This window comes from Narcine bancroftii, chromosome 4 (genome assembly GCF_036971445.1).
Source record: "Narcine bancroftii isolate sNarBan1 chromosome 4, sNarBan1.hap1, whole genome shotgun sequence".
Classification (NCBI taxonomy): Eukaryota; Metazoa; Chordata; class Chondrichthyes; order Torpediniformes; family Narcinidae; genus Narcine; species Narcine bancroftii.
Window position 1 is genome coordinate 287772379 of NC_091472.1, and position 14123 is coordinate 287786501.

The 14123-nt window shown below is 39.4% G+C and overlaps 1 protein-coding gene across 1 annotated transcript in view; it reads right to left on the minus strand.

Annotated features, from left to right (window-relative positions):
* cers6 (ceramide synthase 6) overlaps nucleotides 1-14123 on the minus strand; it is a 284277-nt gene that overhangs the window by 137418 nt on the left and 132736 nt on the right. The window lies entirely within an intron of this gene.

Sequence of the window (14123 nt, forward strand, 5' to 3'; positions counted from 1 at the left end):
ATACATCATTGAGACAGAATCTGCCAGGCAGCTGAGACGAAACAGGACCCACATTCGCCCAACACCAGACCTGACACAAAAAACACCAGAAGCATCGGCAGCTTTTGTAATTCCAACGGCTTGAGGGAACGTGAGGCGAAGCCCCAACCAACAAAACCACAACGACTACACAGCAAGCAGCAGGAGAACCGCAGAACCAAACAGTTGCTACAAGGCCTACGAGGTGTTGAAGCAACATCCCAACACCAGTGCGATTCCGCTGAAAATAATATAGAATCGCGAATGTGTAAATAGAATAGTTAATTCTTAATTGCAATAGCAGATAAAGAAGCAGTAATGATAAATTTTTAAAATGTTAATAATTTATTTTTTAAGGAGGAGGTATGTTATATACCGAAATAACCTGGAACTATTTTATGCTAGAGCATGAACACTAACACTGTAAGAGCCACATCACATTTGAGAGTGGTGCATTATATCAATATGCAACCCAGTAGCAAAATATGAGTAAAGAAATGTGCTGTTAAACTTACAAGCTTTTCAAGTGTTTATTAAGACCTCGAATGGTTCAACCTGGAATCAACAGTGCCTATGTTTGGCAGTGGCCGCAAGGGGTTGCAGACTCTGGAGAAGCTGAGGACTGATGCAGGGCAGACCATCCCCAATTTGAGAAAGAGAAGGAGAAGTCCCACTGAACAGCGGACATGGCAGTGGAACAGTGAGGGATTCTGAGATGGAAGAACACACAGCTGGCGGGATGTTGGTGACTCGAGAAGAGAAACCCATGCAGGATACGGGCTGCTAGCAACTGTGGTTAAGGGACCCACACCATTCTTGTGACTGCTAGGCACCGGCTGAAAGTGCATGGGGTATTGGAACTGAGATGCGAGAGGGAGTTGATGGTGCTTGGATTTGGAACTCAGTTGGTGATGGTTTGGACTGAAGGCCGTGTGACTGCCAAGGCTTCAGCAGCGCTGGAGATGAATCCACGGACACTCAGTGCCTCTGGAGGCACTCTCCTCCACTTCTTTTTCTTTGATTGAAAGGGAACTGGGCAATTTCTGCTGATGGCAAATCTTTGTTTTGGTAAACTAAAGGAAATTTTGTGTAACAATACTTTTTCTGTCTTGAACCTTGCCTATTGTTTAGATTTTCAAGCCTTGAGCACCACAAGAGTGTCTACTATAGAGGGGAAGAAAACATTGTTTTAAATTTAGAAGCACATTATCTACAAAGAACATAGGGGACAATTCTGATGACAATACAAAGATAATACATCTAGAGAAAATTTTGTGCAATTATGCTGCTATGTGGAACACAGTTTTAATGCAATAAAAGATCCCAGAAGACTTCACAAATGTACTATATGTTTTTTTTTAATGTTACTGAACTCAGAAAATGCCAACAGCACTGGTGGCTAAATCTTGGATATACATAGCTGTAGGGAGTGAAATAAAGTTAGAGAGAGAGAGATACAAGGATGTAGAAAGGTTGGAAGTTTGTGCACAGCCATAAAGGGAAGGGAATTAGAAATACACAAAGGGCCAGAATTGGGGAGTGCAAGGATCTCCAAGATTTGTTGGATTGAAGGAGATTAAAAGGGATAAAGCCACAGAAGAATCCAAACACAGATGAGAATTTTAAAGACAAAGTTATTACTGCACCAAAAGCCAATACAAGTTATTAAGTTCAAGAGGACTGGGGAGTGGGGGGGGCGTGGCAAGATGGCGTAGAGATCAGACGTGTAATCCCTGCCCTCTCTGGTCAGACTTTTAAATGCCCATGTTTTAACCCTTTATTTTTAAATTTAAAACTTAAATTTTTAGTTTGATATTTTGGTGAGCCATTATGGCTACTAATGTAAAATAAAATAAGTCTCAGTTACAAAAGAAAATACAGTTTCGAAGTGCAGAATTGGGGCCTCAACAACTTGGAACAGTCTCGGAGCCATTTTCAGCTATTCCCAAGCTTCAACAATCGCCGGTGGGGACAAAAGCAAAGGTAACAGTTACTCACCAGTCTCAAGATGGCGCTGGTTCGACCCGAGATGTCGGGGACAAGCCTGGAGGCTTGCTACAAAGAACTCTCCTGTTGGAAGAGACGGGAGTGCAGAGGAAGAAGATTCCTATGGCAGACACACAGTCTGCAGCGACTATGCGCTTGGGTGGCGCTGTTAATTATGGAGAACTCCGTAATTTTATTTTAAAAATGGTCTGCGGGGGGGACAGCAGCGACGACCCCCTGAGGAAGTCGGGGGATCGTTGTTGGGTGTCCAAACTCACAGTAAAACAACTAGAATGCTACCTTTTGAAGAGCAACAAGAAAAAGACTTACCTTTCTCTACTGCTGTACAGGAAATGGAAGAAGAGCTGGAAGAAGGTGAGTTACAAATTATGGAACCGGATCCTGTAACTCAAATTGCACTTCAGCCTGTCTATATGAAGGTTTGAAGGTTTTGCTTCCTATTTGGATGTTATTACTGGTCATTTGAACCGGGTAGTTCAAATGAATACTGATATAATTTCAGACTTAAATGTGGTTAAGGCAGAAGTTAAAGAAAACCGGGAAACCTTTAAAAAATTTGAAGCTTCTCTTTCTGAATGTAAACAACAAGTACAATCCAATACAGAAACAATAGTAAAGGTGGAAAATTCAGTTAAAAATTTGGAAGCCCGGGAAAAAGAGTTAATAAAAAAAATGGACTATTTGGAAAATCAAAGCAGAAGAAATAATGTGAAAATTGTGGGTTTGCCAGAAGGTATAGAAGGTCAAGATCCCATCAAATTTTTTAAAAATTGGATTCCCCATATGTTTGGGGAAGAGTCCTTTCCTGACAGACTGGTAGTGGAAAGAGCACAGAGCTTTAAAAAGACCACCTTTATCTGGTCAGCCGCCAAGAGCTGTGATAGTTCGTTGTTTGAATTGTTTGGATAGAGAGACAGGAAGTTCAAAATGCAAGACAAAGACAAGCCCCAATGACGATTCAGAATAGTAGTTTTCTTCTATCCTGATTTGAATCAAGATATCATCCGATGCTGACGTGAATTTAATCCAGTTAAAGATGTTTTATGGTGTAAAGGTTATAAATTTGCTTTTCGTTTTCCTGCTGTGTTGAAAGTGTTTTATGGAAATTATCAGTTTCAATTTTTTGAGAGTGAGCATGAGGCAATGGTTTTTGCTAATTCATTACCAGATGTCAGAGGACAAAGAAAGAGTTCACCATTATCTCCTAAAAAAAATCTGATAGACTTGGAAATGGACAAAATGGCAGAAATGGAAAGAACGGGAATGAAAAGAATTCATCTACTCTTGAAATGAGTTCGCCATCTGGACTGGAATCTCAAGGCTGATTTTTTTTTGTAATATGTTAATATTTCTGACTAGCTGGCTGGGGAGGAGGGGATTGCACTAATTTCTTTGTTAGTCATCAGTCACTAGTGGGTAATCCAAACCCAGTTTTTTTTAGGGAGTTACTACCTTTTGGTAGTTTTTTTTTGTTGTTTTATTCTCTCTTATTAACAATATTATTTTTATTTGGAGGACCTATATATTTTAATTTAAGAGTTCTATATATAATTTTTTTTTCTTTTCTTTATTTTTGTTTGTTATTATTAATTTTGTGACTATTTTTGGTTTCTAGCAATTGTATTAGATATGTCGAATTTGAAATTTGCTACCTTTAATGTTCAGGGATTAAATAATCCGATCAAGTGTAAGTGAGTTTTGGCTTACATTAAAAAGATGAAGATTGATATTGCTTTTTTTACAGGAGACGCATTTGAATGAAAAAGATTACATTGGAAATCTAAAGGTATAAAAAACTTGGGGATTGTTTTAAAGAAGGTCAATTTTTATCATTTAATCAAATGAGGGAAGATTTTGGTATTAATGAGAATTCTTTATTTGTTTATTATCTCTAGTAAAACAAGTATTTGGTAGAAATATGATTTTACCTAAATTGACTAAATTTGAATTTTTTCTTGTGATTGCATCAAAGAAGGGATATATTTTTTTGATGTATCAAATATTACAGGAAAATATGGGAAAAAAGGGATGGAATAGATCTAAGATTAAATGGGAAAGGGATATCAACTTTACTTTTTCTGAGGATGACTGGTTAGATATCTGTCATGATAGTGTTACTAGATTGATAAATGTTCACTATGTAATGGTTAATTACAATTTTTTACATCAATTGTATTTAACACCTGAAAAGTTTTAAAAAAAATGGTTTTAGTGAATCAGATTCTTGTTTTAGATGTGGTAATTCGGTTGGATTTTTTTTAATGTTGTTTGGTTATGTGTACATATATAATTTTTTTGGAAAGCAATTCAACTGTTTTTGGAACATTTGTATAAGATCAAAATACCTCTGGATCCGACAATATTTTTGTTGGGTGAGTTGAATCCTTTGAAAGATTTGGGATTAGATAAATTTCAGATTGCTTTTGTGTATTTAGCTTTATCTTTTGCAAAAAAATGTATAGCAAGTACATGGAAAAATGCTAATGTGGTTGATATTAATAGATGGTATAATGAGATGAAAACTTGTTTAGTAATGGAAAAAATTACATATGTTTTACATGATAATTATTCTTTTTTTAATAAGTGGTCTTTATATTTAGAATATTTACATTTAGATTTACCTTGATTAGATTTTAGTAAATATATTTCTTTTTTTTTTCTTTTTCTTTGGCTTTCCTAAAGAGAGTAGGCTGAGAGGGGTAGGAGGGGTCTTTTTTTTCTTCTTTTCTTTTTTTTTATATATATAAATAAAAGATTTTATCATTCATGATATGTATTTTTCTTATTGTATGTAATAACTTTGTTGAACAAATAAATAAAGTTATGGAAAAAAAAGTTCAAGAGGACTGGAGGACCAGCTGAGTTAGACCAGTGGCAGATAGGTTTCGAAGGAACTCAAACTTACCAATAATAGAAAGTGGGAACAACCAAAGGGTGTTGGAATAATCAAACTGAAGTGCCAGTTGATGAAGTAGACAAAGACGATGTGGTCAAACAATAATAATGGCTTTTATTAGAAGAAACTCATGGTACAATAATGAAAGACAATAGGTGCATATACAGTTATACCCAAGGGGTGTGTCCTTAACAGTAGAGATAATGCACAGCCAATGTAAGTACAGCAAGGCTCTCCAGAGGGGTGACAGACAGCTTGGCAGACATTCACCACAGTCTCCCCCGGCAGAAGAAGGGTTAAAATCATAAGGACAGCTGCTAGGAATGACTGAAGTAACATGGATACCATGTTTCGCCTTGAGAATACTCTAACAGCCAAAATACACCAGTATCTAGCAAGCAATCGAAATATAGGTAGGGAATTAAAAAGAAGGAGCGCAAAGGGGGTAATCTCTGGATTACTCCCTGTGCCACGTGACAGTGTGAATAGAAATAGAATGAGGTGGAGGATTAACACGTGGCTGAAGGGGTGGAGTAAGGGGCAGGGTTTTAAGTTTCTGGATAACTGGGACCTTTTCTGGGGGAGATGTGACCTGTACAGTAAGGACGGGTTACACTTAAATCCCAGGGGGACCAGAATCCTGGCAGAGGTATTTGCTAGGGCTACTCAGGATCCTTTAAACTAGAATGGTTGGGGGGAGGGAACAAAATAGTACAGAGCAGTAAGGAGAAGGTTAGAATGCAAACAAAGAAAGTTTGTAGTAAGTATTTGAATATGGATGGGCAGGTGATAGAGAAGGGAAATGCTCTGGAAGAAGATGAAGGGCAATTGGCAGGAAAAGTAAATAATGTTGTTATTAAAGATGAGGGAAAACGGATTAAAAATTGGGAAATCTCTGAAATTCATATATTTTAATGCCAGGAGTATTGTAAAAAAGGTGGATGAGCTGAAGGTGTGGATTGATACTTGAAAGTATGATGTGGTAGCGATTAGTGAGACATGGTTGCAGGAGGGATGTGATTGGCAACTGAATATCCCTGGGTTTCATTGTTTTAGGTGTGATAGAGTCGGAGGGGCAAGAGGAGGTGGGGTTGCTTTGCTTGTCAGGGAAAATATTACAGCGGTGCCTAGGAAGGATAGATTAGAGGGCACATCCACGGAGGATATTTGGGTAGAACTGAGGAGTAGGAAAGGAGAGGTTACAATTGTAGGGGTGTATTATAGACCACCCGGAGGGGACCGAGACCTAGAGGAGCAAATCTGTAGGGAGATAGTAGATATTTGTGATAAGCACAGGGTTGTAATTATGGGAGATTTTAATTTTCCACATATAGATTGGGAAACACATTCTGTGAAAGGACTGGATGGGTTAGAGTTTGTGAAATGTGTGCAAGATAGTTTTTTACAACAATATGTAGAGGTGCCAACTAGAGAAGGAGCAGTGTTAGATCTACTGTTGGCAAATGGGATGGGTCAAGTGACGGAGGTTAGTGTTGGCGAGCACTTCGGGTCCAGTGATCATAATGCCATCAGCTTCAATGTCATTATGGAAAGAGAGAAGTCAGGGCCAAGGGTTGAGGTTTTTGATTGGGTAAAAGCTAGATTTGAGGAGATGCGAAAGGACTTGCAGGGTGTGCATTGGGACAATTTGTTTTATGGGCAGGATGTAGTAGAGAGATGGAAGTCTTTTAAAGATCAGATTTTGAGAGTGCAAAAGCTTTATGTTCCTGTTAGGTTAAAAGGAGGGGCAAAAGGTTTGAGAGAGCCGTGGTTTTCAAGGAATATTGGAAACTTGGTTCAAAGAAAAAGGGAGGTGTACATTAGATATAAGAAGCATGGAGTTAAGGAGATGTTTGAAAGATACATTGAATGTAAGAGGAATCTTAAGAGAGGAATTAGGAAAGCTAAAAGAAGGTACGAGGAAACTATGGCAAGCAGGGTGAAAACTAATCCAAAAGAGCTCTACAAATATGTTAATGGTAAAAGGAAAGCTGGAGACAAAATTGGTCCCTTAGAAAATCAGAGCGGAAAACTGTGTGTGGAGCCTAGAGAAATGGGGGAGATATTGAACAGTTTCTTTTCTTCGGTATTCACTAAGGAGAAGGATATTGGGAGATGTGAGATAAAAAAAGCAAATTGGGTAAATATGGGGAATATAGAGATTACAAAAGATGTAGTTTTAGGGCTTTTGAAGAATATAAAGGTGGATAAGTCTCCGGGACCAGACGGGATCTTCCCCAGGACATTGAGAGAAGTGAAGGAGGAAATAGCAGAGGCTCTGGCGGTAATTTTCCAAATGTCATTAGATATGGGGATAGTGCCGGAGGATTGGCGCATTGCGCATGTGGTTCCGTTATTTAAAAAGGGTTCAAGGAGGAAGCCTGGCAACTATCAGCCTGTAAGTTTGACGTCTGTGGTAGGTAAATTAATGGAGAAAATTCTTAGAGATAGTACTTATAAACATCTGGATAGACAGGGTCTGATCAGGAGCACTCAACATGGATTTGTGAGAGGAAGGTCATGTTTGACCAATCTGATTGAATTTTTTGAAGAGGTGACTAGGAATGTGGATGAGGGTAGCGCAGTGGATGTTGTCTATATGGACTTCAGTAAGGCCTTCGATAAGGTACCACATGGAAGGTTAGTTAGGAAGGTGCAGTCTTTAGGTATAAATTTTGAGATAGTCAAATGGATTGAACATTGGCTGAAAGGGAGAGGCCAGAGAGTGGTAGTGGATAATTGTCTGTCAGGTTGGAGGCCGGTGACCAGTGGTGTGCCTCAAGGATCTGTATTGGGCCCATTGTTGTTTGTTATATACATTAATGATCTAGATGATGGGGTGGTGAATTGGATTAGTAAATATGCAGATGATACTAAGATAGGTGGAATAGTGGATAATGAAGAAGGTTTTCAAGGATTGCAGAGGGATTTGGGCTGCTTAGAAAAGTGGGCTGAAAAATGGCAGATGGAATTTAATGCTGATAAGTGTGAGGTGCTTCATTTTGGTAAGAAGAATCAGAACAGGACATATGTGGTCAATGGGAGAGCATTGATGAATACAGAAGAGCAGAAAGATTTAGGAGTAATGGTACATCATTCCCTGAAGGTAGGAACTCACGAGAATAGGGTGGTGAAGAAGGCTTTTAGTATGCTGACCTTTATCAATCATTGCATGGAATATAGGAGTTGGGAGGTGATGTTGAGATTGTATAAGACGTTGGTGCGGCCTAATCTGGAGTTCTGTGTGCAGTTCTGGTCGCCTAATTATAGGAAGGATATAAACAGAGTGGAGAGAGTGCAGAGAAGGTTTATCAGAATGTTACCTGGGTTTAAGTATCTAGAGTATATGGAGAGATTGGACAGATTAGGTCTTTATTCTTTGGAGCATAGAAGGTTGAGAGGGGATTTGATAGAAGTATTTAAGATTATGAAAGGGATAGACAGAGTGGATGTGGATAGACTATTTCTGTTAAGAGGAGGAAAGATTAAAACAAGAGGACATGAGTTAAGAATTAAGGGGCAGAGGTTTAGAGGTAACATGAGGGGGAACTTCTTTACTCAGAGAGTGGTAGCCGTGTGGAATGAGCTTCCGGGAGACATAGTGGTGGCGGAGTCAATTGTATTATTTAAGAAAAGGTTGGACAGGTATATGGATGAGAAGAAGATGGAGGGTTATGGGCATTGTGCAGGGAGGTGGGACTAGAGAGGGGTGTTTGGTTCGGTGCGGACTAGGAGGGCCTAATGGCCTGTTTCTGTGCTGTAATTGTTATGTTATGTTATATGTTATAATGAGATGTTTTATGAATATGTCAGCCTATCAGGTTGTTAACGAATTCTGATGCTTCATCTCAAAACAGGTGGCTCCTTTGCAACCTTGGGAACTGGTACAGGTCCTGGGTCTGTAGTGTGGGAAGGAATGGCTTCTGGATCCTCTCCAGAATTGCCAACGTGAGGCAGTGGAGCCAGGGGAAAACCAGGTGAGGCCAGATCTCTTAGGGGTACAGTGTCAGTACACCCGTCTGGGAATTTAACATGAGCGTAGTTGGGGTTAGTATGCAGTAGCTGAACTGGTTGGACTTGGTATCTGTTTTATGCGCCTGAGCGTGGCTCTTCAGCAGCATGGTTCCAGGCTCAGATAAACAGGCTGGCCAGTCCATCACAGTTCCTGATTTCCAAGGAAAGGCAAACCATACATTCATGAGGTGTTTGATTTGTTGCAGTACACAATAAAGACCGAATAGAATGTAGTGCCTCAGGCAGCACCTCCTGCCACCGGGTAACAGGGTAACCATGTGTTTTTAAAGCAAGATTAACAGTCTTCCAGACTGTAGCATTAGCCCTTTCAACCTGCCCATTGCCCTGCAGGTTGTAGCTCGTGGTACGGCTGGTGGCAATCCCCTTTTGTAGCAGGGCTTTCCGCAGTTCAGCACTCATAAATGCTAAGCCTCTATCGGTGTGAATGTAATTGGAAAAACCAAAAATGCTGAAAATTCTGTCAAGTGACTTAATGACAGACACTGACGAGATGTCAGGGCAGGGTATCACAAAGGGAAACCTGGAATATTCATCAATTACAGTAAGGAAATATACATTTTTGTTGTTGGAAGGTAATGGTCCTTTAAAATCTAAGCTAATCCTCTCAAAAGGTCGGGTTGCCTTGATGAGAGTGACCTCTGGATCTTTGAAGTATTGCGGTTTACATTCTGCGCAAACATGACAGCTTTTAGTCAGTTTCTTGACTTCTTCCAGAGAGTAAGGAAGGTTGTTAGCCCTTATGTAGTGGAAGAATCTCATGACTCCTGGGTGGCACAGTCTGCTATGGATCTCTTTTAGCCCCTCCAGCTGAGCACCAGCAGCAGATCGTGACAATGCGTCAGAGGGATGTGATAGTACAGATCTATCACCAATGTATAGTGTATATAGTTACAGTATCTAGACTGTGCTTACAGCGATTGGCTGAGATCTTAGCCACGCCTACTGTCTGGGCCTTAAAGGGTTGTGTCCCTAGCCAGGTTGGATCATTCCGGACTGGTCGGCCACCTGTGAAGAGCTCCTGTCTTTTGCTAATAAAAGCCTTGGTTTGGATCAACAAGTCTTTGATTCTTTCGACGAGCTCTACAAGGGATCATTTAACCTGCCCGGTCTGTACTGGATCTCATAATTTTAGTTGAGAGTTCTATTCGCCAGTGTGCCATCTTATCTTTCTCGATTTTACTTTTATGTTTAGTATTGAACATGTAGGCTACAGATTTCTGATCAGTGACAAGAATAAATTACTTTATTTTAAGAGATTGCATTTCACACTCTTCCATGGTGAACTTGTGGTATGTGTAGCATTTTTCAGGAGTTCACCCTTTTCTTTCCTTCAGGGTTCCAGCACTCCTGGATGTTTCCTTTTCAGTTTCTAGCATTTCACTGGACCGCATGGCATTTAGAAACCAGGAAGCAAAGAGGCCTGAATGTGAGATTTAAATGAAACTTGTTCAAGGGAAGGAGTATTAATTTTTAATTAATTCTACATTTTTTGATCGAAATTGGTAATATGTAGAAAATGAGTAGGGAATGCCATTTATCTCATTACAAACCTTGTGCTTTAATAAATAATTTACAAACTTAAAAAAACAAATGCACAAAGTTAAATGCATCTTACTGGTACGTTGGAAACACATTGGAGATCAAAATATGTGTGGGTCCTTGAAGTAAAATATCTGAAATTGTTTTCTGCAAGAAATTATGACACTTTAATAACAACCTATAACCTAAGGATGTGTATTTCTATTTCTATATAAAGCACAATCTCAAAATGAAAAGAAGATGAAAGCTGATGCCAATCTGTCAATCTCCCTTGGACAACTTAACGTGATTTCTCAGTCATAAATATAATAACTGACAACAAATACAGCTCCCAGGCAAATTTCAGACTGTTTTGAGGAGACAATTAAAACAAGGATCATTGTAGCTCATGTCTGTTTCTCCTTTTATGGACTGCTTTGCAATCAAATCACACTCTTATCAAGAGCACAAATCTAAATCTGCCAGCAAACCATATGACTGGCATTTGTGAGGTACTTTGGGATCCAAATGTAGAGCAAAAGTAAATTTAAGAGCTGCATTTACCAACTAAACCAGAAAGTAATGTTTATCATTATTGAAAATATCCTTGTTATTGAGATTAATTCTTGATTTCTCAAAACTTGCAAGCCATGATTCCACCCATCCCTGTGTCGACTGAGGGCAAGCCAAGATTGTGTCATTGCACCAACCCTCTCTTAAACTGCACTTCTGCAAAACAGCTTCAATAAGCTTCCCACTGCAGTGCAGTTAGTTCTCAAGGTTCAGTTATCAGATTTCAGATTTATTGTCAGAATACGTACATGCATCACATACAACCCTGAGATTCTTTTTCCTGCAGGCACAGCAGAATTACCACTTATTGATAGTGCAAAAAAAACTGTACACAATGGACACGTGTAAACAAATAAAGAAATGTAAGCAAACTGACAGTGCAATACAGAGAGGAAAAAAAATCAACAAAGTGCAAATGTAAGAGTCCTTAAATGAGACTGTGATTGAGTTTATTGTTGAGGAGTCTGATGGTGGAGGGGTAGCATCTGCTCCTAAACCTGATGGTGCAAGTCTTGTGGCACCGATACCTCTTTCCTGATGGCTGCAGTGAGAACAGGGTGTGCGCTGGGTGGTGTGGATCCATGATGATCTGCTGCTCTCTGACGGCAGTATTCCCTGTAGATGTTCTCAATGGTGAGGAGAGTTTTTGCCTGTGATGTCCTGGGAAGTGTCCACAACCGTTTGCAGGGCTTTATGCTCAGATGTATTGGTGTCCCCAAACCAGACAGTGATGCAGAATTTTCCAGAGTTTCTGAGTCATACCAACCTCTGCAAACTCTTGAGGAAATAGAGGTGCTGATGTGTTTTTTTCATGATGCCATTAGTGTGTTGGGTCCAGGAAAGATCCTCCAATATAGTGACTCCCAAGAACTTAAATTTGCTCACCCTCTCCATCTCTGATTTCCCAAAGATCACTGGACTTTGTACCTCTAGTTTTCCCTTCCTGAGGTCAACAATCAGCTCTTCGGTTTTGGTGGCCTTGAGTGCAATGTTGTGTTGACAAGGAAACTGTTCAACCTTTCAGATCCATTGCAGAACTAAAATCAACCTGTCATTGAATTACATACATTTGTGTATATTTCAAGAGTAGCTCCATCATAACAGAGTTGTACAAAGAAATGGCCTTACTAAAAATCACCTTAGGAAAAAAAGGCCAACTACGAACCTCCCTTCGCTTGATATTTAGGAGCCACAATGAAACTCTGCAAAGTGAGGATTGGTTTCCATATCTCATGACCTAGCTCTCAGTGAAGGCAGAAAGGAATGATAAAGTTTATCAGAGGCAAACCAATGTTAGAGAACACCTTCAGGTCAACATTTGACAATGGTACACATTACTGACAAACATTCCTAAACAGGAACTCCATTTCAAACCCGTTGACCACAAAACAATTTCATGACCAAGAAAAATTCCCCCAAAATTTTGTAATAACCTCACCAGGGCCTGGATTTCACTAACTAAAGATGAAGAGAGCTAACGTCGTCACAAGAATATGGAGGTGGGGCATGCAGAAGAGGTAGGCAATCGCAATAACCCAAACTATCTCGTCAAGCTTGAAATGTCCCACCTACATCAGAGACTGCAAATCCCACACTCAGACTTCACAGAACTGGAATGAAAGCATTTTTCCTTTAGCCCACAGGAAATGCCAACGAAAATAATTTGAGTCAATCATCTCATCTATATTGGTGAAATTAAGTGACCCATTGGACCACACAATACATAGATCATAAGAAAAGAAGAATATAAAAGAAGGAGCACAATTAGATTGTGTATTTGTCAAGATTATCACACTATTCATTGTGCTCTCTTGGCCTCAGCTCCTCTTTCCTTTTGTATCTTTGGAATTTATTTGGTTTTAACCACCATTTTAAGATCCAAGTCTCTAGCTCTGAAATTTAGTATGGTATTCTATGATGTTACAATCGCTGTTCCTCCCATAATCCTATGCAAATGAATCCAGTCTTACTATATATGATTAGATCTAAAGAAATTTACTCTTTAGATCAGTGGTTCTCATATGTTTTCTTTCCACTCACTTATCGCTTTAAGTATTCCCTATGCCATAAGTGCTCTGTGATTAGTAAGGGGTTGCTTAACGTGGTATGTGAGTGGAAAGAAAAAGTCCGAAAACCACTGTTTTAATCGTACCTAAATGATGTGCACGGTTTTGCAACTCCAAAGGAAATGGGCAAATGACAATTTTTCTCAAGCAAAATATTTCAGTAACAATTGGGTCTAGAGCAGTGATTCTCAACCTTCCCTTCCCACCCATATACCACCTTAAGCAATCGCATGCACCGATGGTATAGGGAATATTTAAAGTGGTGTGTGAGTGGAAAGAAAAAAGGTTGAGGACCACTGGTTGAGATGGTTCTCAGAAACTGTCTGGACATACATCATGAACTTGTACTTATGACTAGTTTTGCTAATCTGGTTTCTCTGGCCTACAGATAAAGTCACTCAGGATTATAATAGATGCTTTCCAGCAGACCTGCTCTATTTCCTAATTTGTCTCTGACCTTCAGTGCAGCTACTGCATGAGGGTCTATGGACTACATCGTTTATGATTTATTTCCATATTAGGATGATGATGACATATACAATGTCCACATGCGCCACAATTCTGACACTGCAGCTGAATAGGAACCTTGTAAAAACAAACTACAATAGAACAAATTAAATGGATTAAAAAGAGATAATAAATACACATGATAGGTAGATAATGTCCATAGTTACTACAGTACAAGAAAATAAAGTCGTGCTACAATAGGGCACACAGTCCTTTTTGTGTTGTCAGAATATTTTATATTTAGTGCATAAGGAATGTTTCAAATGACTAATAGACATTAGGGAAAAAAAAAGTCCTTGAACCTGGAGGTACTGCTAATCAGCCTTCTATACTTCCTCTCGATATTACCACAATGCCCAAGTTCCCAGATTTGCTATTCACTTTAATCCATTCCTGCAGTAGCTGCTAAAAATTGGAAGGATCCCTTATTCCATCTTGCACTGGATGTGTTGAATCTAACGCGAACTTCAGCACCTGCCTCTTTTTTCCTCTCATTAGAAGCT